Genomic DNA, 20053 nt, shown 5'->3' with positions numbered 1-20053 from the left:
CAGCTACGGAATACTGGCTAACAACAATTAAACGCAGAAATTGGGGAAACCATAAACAAGTCTCCAGCTGAGAGCTCTGCAGGGTCCTTCGTGTCAGCCAGTGAGGACACCGTGTGCTCAACCTTCGCTCTTGACTAAGTTCCCCCTTATCCACGGTGTAGCTTTCCATAGTTTCGGTTACTTGCCATCAACCACAGTCCAGGGGCAGATGATCCTCCTTCTGAAGAGTCTCCAGAAGGCCGTTAATAGACTAACAATAGGTCACCGTGTCATTCACCTGACATCATCTCATCACGCAGGCATTTCATCATCACGCAGCAAGGGGAAGGATGAGTGTAATACAATAAGATATTCTGAGAGAGAGGGAGACCAATTCACATAACCTTTATTACAGTATATTGTTATAATTGTTCTATTTTATTAGTAGATATTGTTGTTAATCTCTTACGGTGCCTAACTTGTAAATTAAACTGTATCATATGTATGTATGTATATATAGGAAAAAAGCATAGTGTAAACAGGGTTCATTACTATCAGTAGTTTGGGGCATCCATGGAGGCCCTGGAATGTATTTCCTGCAGTTAAGGGGGGACTGCTGTATTACAGACATAAGAACCAATTGCTCTACAGCGTGTCTTAGGATGTCTGTTACCACTGAATTCCTTGTACTTCACAGCAAACAGCTAGTTTTAATTCCAGTGTTCTTCTAGTGTATTCTCATCAGATGGTATTTTTTCAGGCTGACTCCTCAGTTTGTCCCCTCCTGAAGGCTGCTTGGAGCCCCATCACCCAGTGAACCGGCCCTTTTCACTGGGCGTCAGAGAACAGGAATGGTGCGTCTACCTCAGGAATTGACCCCTTGACTCATTACTAGAATTTTACGTGGACTCTTTATACTGAGAGTTATAGGTCAGAATTTAGGATTTGTAACTCATAAGTTCCTTGCCTGAATTCTCACAGAATGCCATCTTACGGAATGGCTACTAAATGTTGGCCCCTTTCTCACTGGGGAAGATAACCTGGGTTTGAGGGGAATTGAGGCAAATAAGGACATCTAGTTTACCCAGTTTATCCACTTTGAAGATTCTGAAATCATCTTTCCCAATTTTGCTGTAAAATTTTTCCACATTTTTTGGAATGACAGAAGTAGTGGTTGGTTCAATGACCTAATTTGGCCAAATAAAAATTCAGTGGCCAAAAGAGAAAAATAAATTAGCTACCATATATCATTTTTTCAAATATCCAATCAAAGTCCTGATGACGGTGTGTCCCCCTCACTATGTCGGGAAGAACCATCTCTTCCCATATATTACATTTCAAAGCTGACTGTATTTCCCCCCCAAAACTACACAACTTCGTCTTAAATATAAATTAAAGTCTGAAACGTAATTGATTAAAAGGGCATATATAAAACAACCGAGATTTGGACAAGACTTCATTCTTCAGCTGAAAAAATTCTGTAAAAGTTTCTATACTGATTAACAAGTTATACTACTCTGTCTCCCTAGTTACATGTCTGAGAGGCAGCGAGAGCCACACACAAGTCCAGCCTTCAGGGTCTGGCTCCGCCTCTTCATCAGCCTTATTTCCTGTCAATCTTTACCATCTTTGTGGAGCCACAATGGCATGGGACTCCTTTCATGTTCTTGAACGTACCGAGATGAGGCCTCCCTTAGGGCCTTCACAGTGCCATTCGGTTCTCTTGAACTACGTTGTTTTCCCCCAAATTGTATACTAACTTTCTAGCAGTTTTCCTGTTCCGTAATAGACGTATCATAATTGCTCCATAAATGAACAAATGAATTTGTGGTATATGTCAACATACAAGCTAGACGACAGATCAGAGGAAGAGTAACGATGGGGTTTCAGTGGGGTAAAACAGGAAGAGTTCAACTATAGGATTATTTCTCACGTAAATAAGGATACAAGGTATTATTTACTCTTGACTGGAATAGCTGTTGCTATATATAGATAATTTGAAGATACCCAGCAGATGGACTGTTTCCTCCCCATTTACATATTCTGCCCAGAACCCTTTTAGCTTGTTGGAATTTCTTTTAAGAATTCCAGTTTTCCAGCAATGATTTTCCAAGCCCACAGTTTTTGCTGACATACATTATAAATACGTTTAATGCCAAGCTCTCATACTGAGCTAGATGACAATTTTGCATGTCTAACTCTGAGTCAGATGGAGGCATTTCACACGCCTGTGTGGCAGCAGTGGGCGTCCAAGCTGTTGAGCTCACTGGTCCTTTAGCATTTATCTTCTTGTGGAAATTTTAAAAAGCATAAAAATGCTGAAAAAGCTAACCTTTAGGTCTGGCATGGTGATTTCTAACCCCAGATCTGACAATCATTTGTGGGAAAGATTACGGTATGAATTGCTAGGGGCTTTAAAAAGATTGGAAACTTGATGAGTCCCTAAACCTTTCTTCTGGTTTCACGTTGAGAACGAGCAGAGGGCACTTTTCTAGGAGAAATTTCACAGCACCCCCAAAGTGCCAGCACTTTAATTAGAACAATATTTCAAGTGTCAGTGGATATGGCTACTAAATAAAGCAGACGGATAAGCTGGTGGAGGTGAGAAAGTCCTTGAAGGCATTTTAAGCTCTATGGAGAATAAAGAAATGTGTAATACACATCATAGAAGAGGAGGACAATTAAATATCGTTTATATTCCTTGGTCTCAGTATAATCCAATGTCATTTTATTTTCCTCACTAATGGACTTCTGTTTTGTTTTCAGTGATTGTGTTGACAGTGCGTTGCATTTTTTTTTACAGGCGGTGAACTGTTTAGCTTATTTCTTTTTTTACATTACCACTTTCTCCATTGTGTCTTATGTGGATTCTAGATCTAGATCCGTAGACACAGAAGAGACATGCTGTTGGCTGTATGTAGAACGTCCTTTCCTCTTTCCTTAGCCTACTGCTTCTTCACTAAGACTAAATATTGCATGTTCTTTGGAACTCAGCTTGAGACTCTCTCCTCCACAGAGTCTTGTTATGATATTGGAATTGCCCTCCATCCGAACGCCATAACCACCAAGTTTCTTTGTGTCCTGCCACTTGATGAACTATGCTTCTTGGTTTATTTCTGAGTTTCTACCAGGAAGCTGTAAGCCCCAAATTGTCATAGCTAAAAGATTGGACTCCAGAGCCAAAATATATCTATATTGTTTTCTTTGTAGATAAGTAGCTCTGTGACCTTGGAAAAGTTACTTAACCTCTCTGTGCTTTAATTTTTCATCTGTAAAATGGAAATGATAACTGACCGTTTCACAGGACTGCCATGCTAACAGAATGAAGCAATGCACATGAAGAACTTAACACGGTGCTTGGCTAAACAGATGGCGCAAAATGTTTTTAGTGTTTTACTATTATCATTATTTTCCTTGATGACAGGAACAGTGTTTTATACCTAGCGCCTGGTTCATAGCAAAGGCCTGAAAATGTTGAATAAATAAGTAACATTTCTTTTTTCTCTTCCTATTCAATAAACAAGAAAAAGTCATTTGAAATTTTAAAAAAAAAAAAAAGACTAAAAACAAGCAGAAGACCCTTCCCCTATACTCCTAGGAAATTTGGGAATAAAATAGATAATATATACATAGAAGACATTCAGATTAAGTAGATGTCCCTTGCATTAATATCAGTGCAATAAAGACCATTCTCATCAAAATTTATAAAAAGGATCCCTGGCAGGGAGGTCTGTTTTTAGGTCATTATAGTGAATACCTGTATTTGGTTTGAATTACATGCTTTCTGAAATATTTTATATACTTACATTCAGATACACAGCATTTCAGAGTACTCAATATTTTAGATATTCCATTTTCTGCTTCTGTTGCATGAATAAATTCTCTCTCCTCACAATGAGAACCTGCCTGTCCATGACAGGCAAGATATCCAGAAATTCTGAGTCATTACCTGAGAGGGTGTTTGTAAATCAGCGATCGTTCTCCTAGTTTGGATACTACTGTGGAAGAGTCATACCTATTTGGGAGGAAAATTGTTTACCAGCAAAAAAGAAACAAAAGGAAAATAAGATTTCCTGTAGTTTTCCTTGTTGCCAGTATGTTAAATTTCCTGTTGCTTATTTCATTAAGTCTCAAGTTTACCACCTGGTTTTCAAAACCATAATGTTAATGAAAATTATTTAACCTTACATTCATGTACTGCTTTGCAGTTTACAGTGTTTAACAGCAATCCATTTTCTCTTGGCATTTCAGTCTGGATGGAGACAAACCATCATAGACCCATGAGCCTTCTGTGATATCATTGGTCCTGCCAGAATTGCTTTGGAGGTATTACGAGGTGGCATAATCGAACTACAAAAATATTGGTAAGTTGTGGAGGAGGGTAGGTTGGTCACTGTAGCTAAGAGTGTTCTATTTTGGAAGACCCACAGAGGAAAATTCTTACTACTATAATCTAGGAAATAACTGCTTCTCTAAAGCCAGTTTTTCATATAGACCTTGTGTGCTATGACATTGATCAGAGCCCTTCTACGTGTTAGCTGGTAAAATGACAAAATCCAGTTTTATTGAAAACTAGTAGCAAAGACAGGGCTTACAGCAGCCTCATTCTTGGTTATCTTACACATCTCCATACTTTCTTTTTCTCATCTATTTCAAATTTTTGGTATCTTGCCACATTTTATGTGTGACTATAAACTACTTTAAATCCTTTTTAAATAAGGGAGGATGTACATTATTAAAGTGTTTTCACATATAATATTCTGTTGGATTCTCATATCAGCCCTGTGAAATAGGCATATTACAAACCCAATTTTAACTATCCATCCATATTTCTCACTATTTTTCTTCCAAACAGACATTTTCAGCAAAGTTTGAGCCTGAGAGAACAGCCCTGGATCCTGCTTTGTATAATAGATCCCAAATGTAGGCTTATGCAAGCAGGCAGCCCAGAATCTGTGCCAGGAGTATGTCTCTCCAGCACTGATTAATTCCTGTGTCTAAAAGCCATGTGTTCATTGTGGATGATAAGCTTGTTGCACAAACACAAGCTAACCACACTGAAGAAGTTTGGCATTAGTTCTGCACAAACCCCAGTGAGGATATTTGCCAAAAGGAAGGAGAAAATTCCTGCCAGTTTAGACATGAATGAAATGTTTTGAGGCATCTGTAGACTTTTACATACTAAAGAGAGAAAACATACATTTATAACACTGATTGGAATTTATTCAACCAAACTTGTGCTGAGGAATCCCAGATTCTAGGCTTGGGAAGTGGTCTAGCCCTGTCCTTACAAGCAGATGCACACACATACAAGTACATACAAAATCACTAAAAGGTCAAAACATGCTGGTGTGCTAAATCTGGTCTAAATAATCACATACAAAGACAATGACATTATTTTGCAGGGTACCAAAATGTGGTTTTTGTGGATGTAATAAAAGCCTGAAAGTTTCCAGATCAACTTTTTTTTTCCAAGGAAGGAAGGAAGGAAAGGAGGGAGGGAGGGTGGGAAGGAAAGAAGGAAGGAAGGGAGGAAGGGAGGGAAGGAAGGAAGGGCAGAAGGGAGGGAGGGAGGGAGGGAGGGAAAAGAAAAATCTGTGAAGGAACCCAAACTACATTGTGAACAATGAATGCCATCATATATTGGATCACCTGGAGAATCACTCTGTGTTCTGGCTTTACTTTTTGTTTTAACTTAGGACAAATTCTACCCTTTTATCTCTCAAAAAGATTTATTTTCATATTTCTGGAAATGAAAGATGAAGTGAAGCCATGTGTGTGTGTGGCCCCTTTAGAAACGTAGAGTTTCAAGCTTTAGAAATACCCCTTGAGATTACTGGGTCTTCTCACCTGGGGCAGAAAGTCTCCCTGCTGTGTGTCTAACGTGTGGGCGTTGAGCTGCTGCTAGAAAACCCCAGCCATGAGAGACTCAGCACAGCCCTAGGACCACCACTGCCGTGAGGGAGGAGGTTTGTCCACCCTATACTCCTGTTGACAGCCTTTTTTTTTTTTTTACATACATGTATGGAATTTTTTTAGCCCCATCACTTTTGATTGTTCTTGTTCTTTGGGGCATCAAAGGACAAACCTATCCCTTCTGCTGTGTGACCGTCCTCCGAATAAATGGAAGAGCTTTAAAGACTGCCCTGTTACGATCCTAAGATAAACCGATGTGTTTTTCTTCGTCTCGTCCACCCGTAGTATGATTTCCAGAACTTTAGTCAGTCTGGTCACTCTCCTCTGAGAAGAACCAACTTGTTCATGTTTTCCCTAAGACGTCATTCTCAGGTGGGGTTGGATTGGTTCAGGCTTCGGTGGTACCATGACCTCCTTACGTTATACAGTATTTCCACGGGTGTGGCCTAGGACTGCATTTCCTTTTAGTAGCTTTACCAACATGAGCAGCTTTTGTGAGAATTAGAGTCACATAAACTCTAAAATGTCTACATTTTTCCATATAAACATGTTTAGCCAATTATAGTAATGGGAGGAATCACATGCTAAATCTAATAAAAGTTTTCAGAACTGCATGTCAGCCAACAGCCGCTCCCCCCCCCCCAAAAAAGGTTGGGTTTGAGCAAGAATTAAATGATCTGGCCTTTGTAGATGTGTCTTGTTTTGAGTCATCTTTGTGTGTCCTAAATATTTCTAGGTACCTGAGGAATCTCTAATTGGTATCTTATTCAGACATGGTAGCAATAGCTACCCCTAATGATAATATGCATGTAACCAAGATATTGAGCAGGGATAACAATATGAAGACGTTTTCTTTCTATTTTTCCTCATTATTGTTTTATAAACTCACTCACTCTAACAGACTTCCCTCTTTCCTGTCCTTGTCAATTCCACTGTCAACTTTCTTGGCTTTCCTGTCAGTTTCAATTAATAAACATTCTGTTTGAAACACCTTTCCACTCCCACCTAAATGTCATCTCTTTCCCTCCCACTACTGCCAAGGAGGCCTAAGCCTGAGGGACCTGGAATGGGCAGGATGCTTTTCCTCTCCTCAGTTTCTCCGAGGGAAGGGATAGGAAAGGCAGGGTTGATTTGGGACACTGGTTATTCTCCTGTGTCAGTACCTAACTTCTCTGGTGTTGAGGGCTGTTATAGGGCATGATGGAGGAGGGGTGATGCCATTGACATGATTTTCCATGGTTGTCATTTGCCTAATACTGACTGCCACGTGATGGTCCTTGGAGACAAGTGGCTACATATTGTATCCGGCGTGGAGCACTGCACAATTCCCTCACGTCAGGTGGGAGATCTCTTTGCGGCTGGATCCATTTCACCATCCTCATAGATCCCACAACTGGCCAAGATTTCACAGCATCTTAACTCTTAGCATGCCTTCAACCTGGCAGGCAGTTTTCTTAGTTGTGTTTTCTGTATGGCAACTCACATACCACTTGAACTACGCAAACATCACATATCCCTCGTGTGCCAAAGAGTAAGCAAGCAGGCCATTCACTGCTGCTCCTTCTCTCTACACAGCAACCTTCTTCCAATTGGAGAGAGTCGAAGTCCTGTTTCTAAGGCACTTCGGCAAGTATGTTGCCTGATACAGGTCTACCTGGAGAATGAGAAGCTAGTAGCATCTGCTCATAGTCGTCTCCAATCTTGAGCGAAGTTTTTGAAATCTCTTTTCCTTCGATTTGGGAAGGAGACAGCACCCCCCTGCCCCCCCACCATTTACCACGGGGAAGAGAGAAAACTGTGTCTTAGCAGAAGTACTGCATTTTTCATAAGGGCCATGAACTTACGGCTCTCTTGTTTGCTTCTCTCCCATTGTCTATGTGTATAAGGAAGGAAGTTGATTGGAGTAATGGAGGTTATTCTGATTTTCTCTGTGTGTGTTGCGGGGGCAGCGGGGGGGGGGGGGGGAGTGTCTCTCCTAATCATGTAAGTTTCTCTTCAGGTTGTAAGGTACATAACTTTTGATCATCATCTGTTAGCTCCTGTTAATTCCAAGGAAATAGAAACTAACCAAATCTGCCTGGTCCCTGTCACAATTTGGATTTATCATAAGAATCTCTCATTACATTTCTTAAAGAAATACACATTTACAGTGATTTTGATTATATGGTTTTAAGTAGGTCCCAGGAGTATATGAGGATTCTTGCTTGCATCTCAACCTCATTGGTTCTGAGAAGTCTAAGGAACTGTGCTGTGGTAAGCCATTTCTGCTCTGTATCTCGTGCTTCCTGGTAGATACAGGGCAGCTTTATTCCCTTCAGTCTCCTTTGGTGTATCCAGAGAATCCAGGCAAAGACTTTTTGTTTTAAAGTTCCATCTTTCAAAGAGTCCTACTAGTGTTCTGACAAGTTGCACGTGGTGTTCTTTCACAACCCTTTATTTCTTCCTTATCTCACGTTGGTCTCCATTTTCATATCCAACCTTGAATATTTTTGTTGTTTCTCTCTTGCGCTGTCTTTCCCTTTTTCTTCCTCTTCTCCTTGTCTCTCCTCCTTATTCCCATCGTCTGCATCTGGGTAGTGATAGTGATTTAGCAAGAGACCTGTCTGCACGTGAAGGAGCCTGGGGATCAGTCGTTCCTCCTCCTAGCACTTGTCTATCAGGCAAGCGTAGTGATAAAGCACAGAAGCATCTAGGACAGTGTGTGGTTGAGCACATCAGTTGTCTGCGCTTGTGGACTTGGGACACATGCTCAAAATTATAGACCGGTTTAGTCTGTCTAGCCCAACACTCTTCATGTTGATTATATCTTGCTTAATTTTGAGAGCATATATGAGCATAAAGTACCTTCTTTAATAAAAAATGTTAAGATTCAATTGTATTTTTGAATAATCAGAGCCTAACGTCCTATACAGCTAATTCCTCATTCCATTATTGTTTATTTTCATTCAGTATTTGATAGGCTCAGTCCCACCTTTTCACTGCCTCGTTTCCCACAGACAGGAATAAGAGAGGAAGGCCTATCTGTGAACATATTCCTGGGCTGTGCTATGTGAATAACAACTTGACAATGTGCAGAATTCTGGTTCACCCTGCAAGTTCTGGGCTCTTCCTCATTTTCTTCTGACAGCTAGTACTGCGGAGGGAAGGCCTCATCTTCACACTCTCTGGTACCTCTGCTCTGGCAAGAGGGCCCTTCTCTGTTTAAACCCTAACAAATCTGATGAACGGTAACTAGAGAAGATGCAAAAATATTGACTACTGGGAATAAGAAAGAAGACATAGCCACAGATAGAGAAGAAGTTATAGGGTTACTTGCACATCAAAATACCACGTGCAACTCTGTTCCAACCCATATGAAAAATCTAAAGGAAATGCTTTCCTAAGCAATTCTCATTTAGCAAAACTGACCCAGGTGGAAATTGGTAGCTTAAATAGCTCAATTTCATATAAGAGATTGGAAAGGAGATTATGATTAGAATATATATGCCAAGATGGACTCCCTGCCAGAACTATCTCCTCCTCATAGAAAGTGAAATTGTTTACACAGAATCATCCTGCAATGAAACTCAATGCTTATGTTCAGTGAGGCTCTTGGGAATGGCACATTTAGGGCTTCAGAAACCTGATAGCCCTCTGTGTGCATTAGCCACAGAGATATTTGAATAAAGAACAGTTTCACCAACCAAAGTTAAGAGACTTTTCGTCCGTTAGGATAAGTAAAAAAGCAAGAAATAAGAAAATTGTTTCCCTTTATGGAATTTTCAAGGGAAAACGAGAAAACTAGGAGTGTTTACAGTTTGGAATTAGTGAGAAATTGTTACTTGGGATTGTTTTCTCTAAGAGGTCTTTATATGTTTTTCTTTCTTTAAGCTAAGTAATGTGAAGTCCAATTATTTTAATAAATATTGAAGAATATTAATTATTAATCTTGATCAATTTGATATATTTAATTATAATCAATATAATGTAATTATAATTAACTATTGATATTAATTAAGGTGAGTTTGCAAATTCCCAAAAGTAGTGATTTCCTTTGGACCTAATACAGCACTTTGCTGGGGCCCCTGGGTGGCTCAGTTGATTAAACGTACAACTCTTGATTTCGGCTCAGGTCACGATCTCACAGTTTATGAGTTGGAGCCCTGCGTCAGGCTCCATTGACAGTGCAGAGCCTGCATGGCATTCTATGTCTCCCTCTCTCTCTGCCTCTCCTGGTTTCTCTCTCAAAAATAAACATGTAAACATTATAAAAAAAATACAGCACTTTGCTTTAAAGGATTGCACAGAAGGGCATCAATACAGAGTGCACGGATTTGTTGAGCTAGAATTTCCATGTTAAGCTAAGTGAAAGTGGTACAGAAGGCCAGAACATCCCTTGTCTTTTATTAGGGCAATAGTCTTATCTCAGTTGCTACCTTTGCGGACCAGCTTGTAAACCAATCACGAAATGCTTGACATTATCACAGCTTGGCCACTTTATCACCTCTGCATAGAAGCATCTTAGTCTAACGCCACTTAGGACAAAGTACCAGTCCAGACCAGAGCCGGGGTCTGGTTTGGCCAGTGTGATTTTAATGCACCCACCCACCCAATCTATGAGGGCTGTTTGCAGCTTTACCCACGATAGACCCCTCTGTTTTCTTATAAATCTGTCTGCAGTATTTCATCATTTAATTAATTAATTAATTAATTTGTTTATTTAGTGTATAACTATAATTATTACATTATCAATACATAAAATGTACACACACACACACATTTTTTTAAGTTTATTTATTTTGAGAGCAAGAGAGAGAGAGAGCACAAAGAGGAAAGGGCAGAGAGAGAGCTCTTTCATTCTATCAGGAGGTAGCTGGCATTGTTGATTCCTGTGTTGAACCAGGATGCCCATTGCCAACCTATGATTCCATTTTCTTACATTTGCTAAATCGTAACTGATTTAGCACTCACCCATCTGCTTTCAACTTCCAAAAGTTTATTGCCTTTGCCTCTTTCCCAGCTGTTTTTGGTCTTTTAGATTCCCGATGGCTTTTTAAAATCCCTTCACTCTCTCAAAAAAAAAAAAAATCCCTTCACTCTCAAAAAAAAAAAAAAACTAAAATAAAATAAAGTAAAATAAAAAGATGGGATGAGATAAAATAAAATATAAAATAAAATCCCTTCACTCTCATCTTAGTGGAATTTGGGAGGTAGGCCAGAGTATGTATGTGCATATAACCCATCATTTGTAACCAAGATTCCCAAGAATATATATTGATAAAGAAAAGCATTGAGGATATGTTGCTATGAAAAATAATGTATCTTTTTATTTTCAAAAGTTGTATATAATACTGCTAGTTTTATGCATAGAGAGAATATGGAAAGGACTGGATTAAAAATTGCTAGAGTAGGATTTCAAGTGAATTTTTATTTTATTCCTTTTGCTTATCTCAATTGCCAATTTTTATAGGGACAAATATTAATTTTTAAAAATGAAAAAAGGTGTATAAAAACTGCATCATAACAAAGATCAAATAACTCATATATTTTGATTGGTTTCTTAGTGGATGACCGGAATGCCAGAATTAAAAGTTACTAAGAATATGAGACGGAGTTCATATCATTTCAAGTGATATACCCCATTTTAATTATAAGTTTGCTGTTCCCGAATGACAAGTCCCTTCCTCATTAGGAAATGTGTGGTATGACTGCAGTAGAGAACAAAACTCCCTAACTCCATTCTAAGAATGATTGCCATTCCCCGTCATGTAAAAAATGCAAAGTCTAGCCCAACCAGGAAAGGTAACTTACCGTCTGTTCCTTAATGGACAGTGAGCTTTTTGTCTTAGGCAAACTATAGCTTCCAAACCGTGGCTGCCAGGTAGGTGAGACAAAAGCAGTGTCGGCTTAAGTCCATCAGGCATAGCTGAATCTGATTTTGAATAGATCTCCATCCATAACGAATTCAGCAACACACTTGGAAGGAGAAGGGAAATCATGAGACCTTTATTTAAAAATTTCAAAGGGCTCGATGGCCCCCAGTTCTGCTCTCTGATTGTCTGCCACCAAGAGCCCAATGCCAGGGGACACGGAAATCATGTTCATTTGCCCTCTCTCCTGATCAGAGACTGGCAGATAGGACATGCGGTTTCAAAGATTTGCTACTGTATTTCATTATTTCAAGTCTGCATCAAAGTCTAATAATGATATGATACTTGGAGAATTGTAAATTTCCAAGAGGAAATGGGGCTTGGGAATCAAGCTTTCAGATAGCTGGGAGCACAGATTGTATAGACCCACGTCTACATGGGTACAAGAACTACCTTGCTTCCTACTTCATTGCCCAAGTTAAGGCCAGATGTCCCTCTGGATCTCCACTTTCAGATGATCTGACCTTGAGTCAGGGAGTAAAACCCTGACTCACAGACTTTTCAGCTTAGCATCAATTTCCATTTTTCCTATCGATGGCCTGTACTTTCTGCTGAAGCCTTTTAACTAGCACCTGACTGCTTCCTACCCCAGATTTTCTGCAAGTTTGCTGATCTTTTAGTTTCCATTCTCCTACTGTGGTGCCCATTCTAGGCCACAATTATCCTGTACTATGGAAGTCTTACTGACTTAAAGTAATTTCATCTATCTGTTCCTCTTAGCTGCCTTCTCTGAACATAATCCTAGAGTTGTGCTGTTTACTGAACCACGGTTAAAAGTGACACTCTCTGCCAGTGACTAACTAAGCAAGTCCCAGTTATCTTTGGACATTCCATGTAAAATCCTTATATATAAACTCAAGAGGGAGAAAACAAGCAAGCATCTCTTTCCTTAGAGCAAATAATCTGGAGCAATTCTTGTACTTGGATTTCCTTTGATTATAGGTCTTTGAATCACCCAGGTCCTAGATGATAGTGTTTATCAACTGTGTCTAATCTATCTCACATGGGTGGGGTGCAGGCCACAAACTGAACGTACTCGAGGAGCATTCCATGCAGATCCCCGAAACCTCAGCTCAATTAAATTTCCAGATGAGCTAGTCTCTACAGCTTATCCTTCTGTGGGGCTATATGGGATCAGGGATACAATGGTTCTATTCACCTGGAACAAACACTCGTCTTCCCCAACATCCTGTCAGCTAACCATATACCTGCCCCCATTCTCCCACCCTACCCAATTACCTTCATTCTTAAAAGTGCCCTAATTCGGATTATAAAATATACAATGAGCTTTTTATAGAACCTTATTGTCATTTTTCCATGTAAATATCCAAAGACTTTGTCTTTGATCATTGAATTTTAACTCTGATGTATGACTAGTTTTGCTATGCTTTAAGAATAAGAAAGATTCATTATTTGAATAAATCAGAAATTGGGATTAACCTTTATAATCTGATCTGGAGGATTTTGGTTAATCAGCCATTCTGATCAATAGAGCATTGTTGATGTATTACTCAACGTTAAAAGCTTCTTTCAACATATATTTGAAATATTTCTAATGTTCAAAGCAGTTTTCTGAGAACTCAAGTGTTCTATAAATGTAAAATGGACATGGGCACATTAATAAGGGGCTATTAGAAGATTACCAAGTATTTATCAGGATAAAATAAATACTCATTGTACTTATGATTAATATCTTTCTAGGTGTCAAGAACCTTACAGACGTTATCCTAATTCTCACTACAAACTTGCTAAATAAGTAGTGAATATACAGAGGTTGAGTAACCTGAACAATGAGTACACCTGAAACATGGTGAGAGCAGATATAAATCCAAGTCTCTTTGACTTCAAAGCCAGAGATTTTTGGTGATTATTGAAAATACTGATTTATAAAATGGATCAAATACAGAGATGCAGTGGTAAAGACAATTAACTTGTTTAGAAGACCTTTTCATAAAAAGCCACGTTCTCCTTTCCCTACCCATCTCTATCCCAGTTCCACTTTAATTCCTAAGAGTCTTTTCATAGTTTCCTAAGAGTCTTTCCATAGTTTGCTCTGTACTAATTTAATCCTGGATGGATGGATAGATTTCTGGTTTTTGTTTTTATTTTATTTTTTTTTTCAACGTTTATTTATTTTTGGGACAGAGAGAGACAGAGCATGGACGGGCGAGGGGCAGAGAGAGAGGGAGACACAGAATCGGAAACAGGCTCCAGGCTCTGAGCCATCCGCCCAGAGCCCGACGCGGGGCTCGAACTCATGGACCGCGAGATCGTGACCTGGCTGAAGTCGGACGCTTAACCGACTGCGCCACCCAGGCGCCCCGATTTCTGGTTTTTAAATGCCCATTTTACCAAAATGGAGACCAAAATGGAAAGATCTCACAGGCAATTTTATGTACCTTGCTTTTCTCACTCAACAAATCTTATGAAAGTCACTCCATATCATGTCATGTAAATATAAGTCACTTCTAATTTCCATAAAATATTGTATATTTTTTTAATGTTTATTTATTTATTTTGAGAGAGAGAGACCAAGCAGTGGAGGGGCAGAGAGGGAGGGAGAGACAGAAAATTCAGTGCTGTCAGCACAGAGCCCGAGGCAGGGTGCTAATCTCACAAACCGTGAGATCATGACCTGAGCCAAAATGAAAAGCGGTACCCTTAACTGACTGAGCCACCCAGGTGCCCCTTACATAAAATATTTTATACATACATGTGCTGACATATATCCAATAATTCCCCTGTTGATAGGCATTTGGTTTGTAAGCAGTTCTTGACTACTTTGCACAATGCTGCTGTAGTAATAATCTTTAAATACAGATATTTGGAAATTATTACTTTTATTTTTTTAATGTTTTTATTTATTTTTGAGACAGAGAGAGACAGAGCATGAGCAAGGGAGGGGCAGAGAGAGAGGGAGTCACAGAATCTGAAGCAGGCTCCAAGCCTGAGCTGTCAGTGCAAAGCCTGATGCGGGGCTCAAACCCATGGACTGTGAGATCATGACCTGAGCTGAAGTCGGACACTTAACCGACTGAGCCACCCAGGTGCCCCTACTTTTATTTTTATGAAGTAGATTCACAAGAGTGGAATTGTTGGATCAAAATACCTGCGTTACTAATGTTGTTAGATATTTCCAGGTAGTCTTCCATAGAGACAGTAGCACTTCTGATTTCTCTCATCAGTGGATGCCATTACATATACACATGCTTCCTTGGAAATATGTCTGATAGATCTCTACGTATATGTTTTGCCAGTATGATGTGCAAAATCATTATGTTACTGTTCCTTCCATTTCTTTTTATATTTGATGAGCTTTTTCTTTTATATTGTTTTATAACTTAAAACAATATAATCACTCCTATAAGAGGACACTTTGATCAGTTGGGTAGATGTGTACAGCCATGCAATTACCACAAAAACAAAGTTCTATCTGGGACCAACTATATAATACATGGGTCCCAGTGTAAAATGGAAATACAGGCATCTTTTTCCAATATTAAAAATTTCAAAATGTTGGCAGCTGAGCGTGAAACCAAGAGTAGGGCATGAGACTGCACAGGTCACGCCCATGACACTGGCCCTATTCCATCACCTTGGAAAAAAAATCCCTTACTCCTTTTCAGCTAATTTCTGGCATCAGGCAACCACAGCTCTACTTTTTGCCCTTATAGACTTGCCTTTTCTAGAATTTCATAAAAACAGAATCTATAGGATATAGTCTTTTGTGTCTAGATTTTGGTTTCATTAATTTCCCCTATCACTTGTCTACTTTTTATTGCATTGATTTCCTTTATGATGTTTATTATTTCTTCTACTTTCTTCTACTAAATTACTCTAGATTTAAAGCTTTTTATAGCTTCCTAATGTAAATGCTGAGATCTTTTTGTTGTTGTTGTTGTTGTTTTGCTTTGTCTTCTAAGTATTGATAGCTTTAAATGTCCCTGTATTTAAGTTTGATGTGGATTTAGCTGGATTTCACAAAGTTTGATATGTTGTGTTTTCATTTCCATTTAGTTCAAGATATTTTATAATTTCCCTTGTGAATTCTTCTTCTTTTATTTCTGGTCTATTTAGAAAATGTGCTTGCTAATTAAAAACTTTCTACATATTGGGTGATTTGCCAGATTTCTTTTGTTACTGATTTCTGATTTAATTCTGTTAATTTCTAGAACATATTCCAAATGCATTTAATCCCTTTTAACTTATTGGGACATCTTCTCTGGCATAGCATTTGTTCTATACTGGTTAATGTTCTATGGGTACTTGGAAAGTACTGTTGCTGGGTGTTTGATGCATATGAATTAGAACCAGTTGATTGATTGCATTGTTCAAGTCATCTGTATCCTTATTGGTTTTTGGTCTACTTGATGTATCTGTTATGCGGGGAGGAATATTAAAATCCTTGCTGAATGTTGTCAGTTTATTAGTTTTCTTTTTTCAATTCTGTTAGTTTTTGTTTCATATATTTTTGAGCTTTTGGTTGGAAGTGTATGCATGTTTAATTGTTATATCATCTGTTGTATTGACTCATATCCTTATTGAATGTTCTTTTTTGTCATTAGTAATATGCTTTTTCTTCATGTCTGTTTTTCTATGTTAATATAACAAATATAGGCCTTTTATACTTAGTGATTTTATGGTATTTTGTCTATCCTTTTACTTTCAAACTATACTATTTTTTATTTTAAATAACATCTCTGATAGATGGCATATAATTAGTTCTTGCTTTTTTAATTCAGTTGAACAATCTTTTTGATTAGAATATTTAGACCCTTCATATTTAATATTATTGTTAGTAGTATTATAGGTATATTTCTATGTAGGTCTGCCATTTTGCTCTTTGTCTGTCTACATAGAAAATCCTAAATATGTTTAGAAAGGTCACAAGATACAAGATCAATATTAAAACAAGATGCTTGAATCCGTAATAGTCTGGGAAATAAAACTATAGGAAGTGACCTTACTTCTGGCAGCTCGTGATCCTTTTCTGCAAAGAAAAAACATACACCAAAAAAAATTACTAAAAACCACCACTGAAGGACACTGGGAAGTGGTCAAAGACAGGTGACAGTACGTGAAGTGTTTACTAATTTTTAAAAATTAGCTAACTACTGTGTATTAGGCAAAAATGTGGTTTGCGACCTCATCTTGGGCTGTTCTCTTCCTTCCCAACTTGAACTGAAGATTCAGTTTATGACTCATGGCAGTGGAGCTGTTAATATAAGGGGGCAGATTCTAGAAACTGAGATAACAGATACTCTGTATTCCTGGCTGACTGATAGATGAGATAACTCATGTAGGAGATCCCATGGGGCCTGGAAAAAAAAAAAAACAAAAACAAACCTGAAAGTCTAAGGAATCGTACACCATTTCCATATCTTTGATTCTATTTCATATCCAGGCCGCAGAGTTAGATACTGTACTAGCTTCAGGCATCTGAGCTATAAAGTCACAGGAAGCAAAGGAAAAAAGCAAGAATTAGATAGTTGCATGCTGCACATGAGACCAATGTCACAGATTGAATTAAGCCCAATTAGTTGCCTGTTATCACAATGGCAAAAACCCCCCACAAATCCACAGAAAAATAAAACAATCCTTAGAGTAAATACAATATATTATATACATTAACTTGCTTTTAACCAAAAATTACTAGACATGCAAAGAAACAGAGATGTGTGACCCACACATCACACTTGGAGACACAGCATTCCTTATAACATAAGGAAGTAATATCTTCTTCAGTTACTTGGAAGGAAGTCATTAACGGCATGTTTTTAGTTCTCTTTTGTTCCCTAAATTGTTTCTGATTCCTCCAAGTATTTTCTTCGCTTAGCTTCCTCTTTCTATTCCATGATTCTGGCTCTAGTTGAACATCTGGCATTCATTGATCATCTGTTTATGTTCAAGAATGAGGCCATGAAACATTGACTGTGGGCTCTCGAACAGAGATGCTGCTCTTTCAGCTTTATCCCACCATCCTCTAATCTGTGTTCATTGATACCTAAGTTCGTAAGTGTCTTTCTGAACTTCAGACTCATGATGATAATGGTCAGTGCTGTAGTCTGAATCGTTGTGTCCTCCCCAGATTCACGTGTTAGAATCCTAACACCCAACATGATGATGTTAGGATGTGGGGCCTTTAGGAGGTAATTAGCTGATGAGGGCGAGCACTCATAAATGGGGTTAATGCCTTCATAAAAGAAGGCCCAAGAGCACTCTTTGCCCTTCCTGCCATGTGGACAGAGCAAGAAGTCTGTAGTATGCAACCCAGGAGAGGGCCTTTACCACAACCGGACCTTGCTGGCACTCTGATCTTGGACATTCAGCCTCCAGAAATGTGAGAAATAAGTTCTGTTGTTTATAAGCCCCCTAGTCTGTGGTATTTTTTATAGTAGTCTGAATAGGCTGACAGTTAGGTAATACTTAAATGATGGGCAAAGCTGGGAATTCTTTTTTTGCTAGACTTTCAGCCAACACAGAAATTGTAGTGTTAAAGACCATGGACTCTCAAACCTAAAATAGATTATCAGAGGCAATTTTTTTCCATCCTGCAACTTTTGGGCAGTTTCATTTTAGGAAGATAAAAATTTGCTCTCTTTTGAGAGATACACAATTTAAAATTTAGTGGGAATAAATGAATTTCACCTGCAAAAGGTTATTTTTTTTTTAGTGGCCAAACTAAAACAATATAAGGTATTTAGACAATGTATAATTTATCAGTCTCGAAAAAGAAATTACATCTTCCAGGATGTCAACCAATGATTTTTGCTGAATGTAGCTTTCAATACTTCCTACAGTGTGTGTGCATGTGTGTTTAATATAGATGAACTTTTAAATGGAAGAAATATCTAAGGGAGTGATTCTCCAAAAGTGTTTTGCAGAAAAGTAATCCCAGGAGATGATCCTTGAAAGAAAGAGTTCCCTAAGCAATTTACTTTGTTTTTCTCTTGGGACTGACAATGCATACTAACACACTCTACGAAGCCGTCAGTAAACAAACTTGTATCGCTTGTAAACTACTTTCCAAATGGCTTGCCATAATAATCATTTTCAAACAAAAACCCATGAATATGTTTTAGGGTCTTAATATTGAATAGAATTTTATGAAATGCAGATCTAAGTTCATGCTCTGTCCTAGTAAACCAGAAATCTATGGAAACATGAAAAAAAAAGCACAGTTATTAATTCTACTACATTTTGCCAAACAGAAGTTTTCAAAATTTATGTTGTCATAGTCACATCATGTGGGAAAATATTACCAAAGGCTTGAGCCAAAGCACTTCTTTTTTTTTTTTTAATTACTTATTTTGAGAGAGAGCATGCAAACGAGCATGAGTGGGGGAGGGCCAGAGAGAGAGGTAGAGAAAGCAAATCCCAAGCAGGCTCTGTGCCTTCAGTACAGAGCCTGACGCAGGGCTCAGTCTCATGAACCATTAGATCATGACCTGAACCAAAATGAAGACTTTGACCCCCAGCTGACTGAACCACCCAGGCACCCCAGCTAAAAGTTTTTGTACTCAGACCCTTAATGACTCAGGCCCTTACTCCTATCATTGAAAAGAATAGAACTTTTTAAGTAATATTTAAAAATCCTCAAAAGAGGGGAGCCTGGGTAGCTCAGTCAGTTAAGTGTCCGACTTCTGCTCAGGTTATAATCCCGCGGTTTGTGGGTTCAAGTCCTGCGTCAGGCTCTGTGCGGAAAGCTCAGAGCCTGGAGCCTGCTTCAGATTCTGTGTGTCTCTCTCTCCCTCTCTGCCCTTCCCCTGCTTACTCTCTGTCTCTCTCTCTCTCGAAAATAAACATTAAAAAAAACTAATCATCAAAAGAAAACAATTTCTTGCCAAAATATATAAGCAAAGGGACCTTTATTTCTTTAGGAGATAAATATTTTGCTGTCAAAATATCTGCCTAAAATTTTGCTGTTTTGTAAATTATATACATTTTTTGCTAAAAAAAAAAAATGTGTCTCGTGAAACATGTCTTAAAAGTGATAAAGGTGAAAAAATGCCAAGTGCTCTAGTGAGATCTATGCCAGTGAACAGGAGAGTCGGAAATAGTTCTTATTAGAGCAGATCCTGACAATTCTAGTTTGGGTATAAGAAGATAGTCTTTAGAGTTAGAAACAGAGTTAATATCAAAATGTCCATTGATGTTCACACTTACTTTTAAGCAACAATCCCGGGGGCCCCTGGGTGGCTCGGTCAGTTGAGCGTCTGACTTCAGCTCAGGTCACGATCTCGCGGTTC

General features: G+C 38.6%; 1 long non-coding RNA gene across 4 annotated transcripts in view; it reads left to right on the top strand.

Annotated features, from left to right (window-relative positions):
- LOC128314707 (uncharacterized) overlaps positions 1-20053 on the top strand; it is a 120506-nt gene that overhangs the window by 8151 nt on the left and 92302 nt on the right. For 3 of the 4 annotated variants that reach the window (XR_008296608.1, XR_008296607.1, XR_008296609.1), the window contains exons 2-3: positions 740-833; positions 4231-4343. This is a non-coding gene — a long non-coding RNA (uncharacterized LOC128314707). The remainder of the gene's footprint in view (positions 1-739; positions 834-4230; positions 4344-20053) is intronic. The other variant, XR_008296610.1, reaches the window with a different exon arrangement.

The sequence above is a fragment of the Acinonyx jubatus genome, chromosome A2 (assembly GCF_027475565.1).
Source record: "Acinonyx jubatus isolate Ajub_Pintada_27869175 chromosome A2, VMU_Ajub_asm_v1.0, whole genome shotgun sequence".
Classification (NCBI taxonomy): domain Eukaryota; kingdom Metazoa; phylum Chordata; class Mammalia; order Carnivora; family Felidae; genus Acinonyx; species Acinonyx jubatus.
The sequence above is the reverse complement of the archived record's forward strand: the minus strand, read 5'-3'. Positions and strand labels throughout refer to the sequence as shown.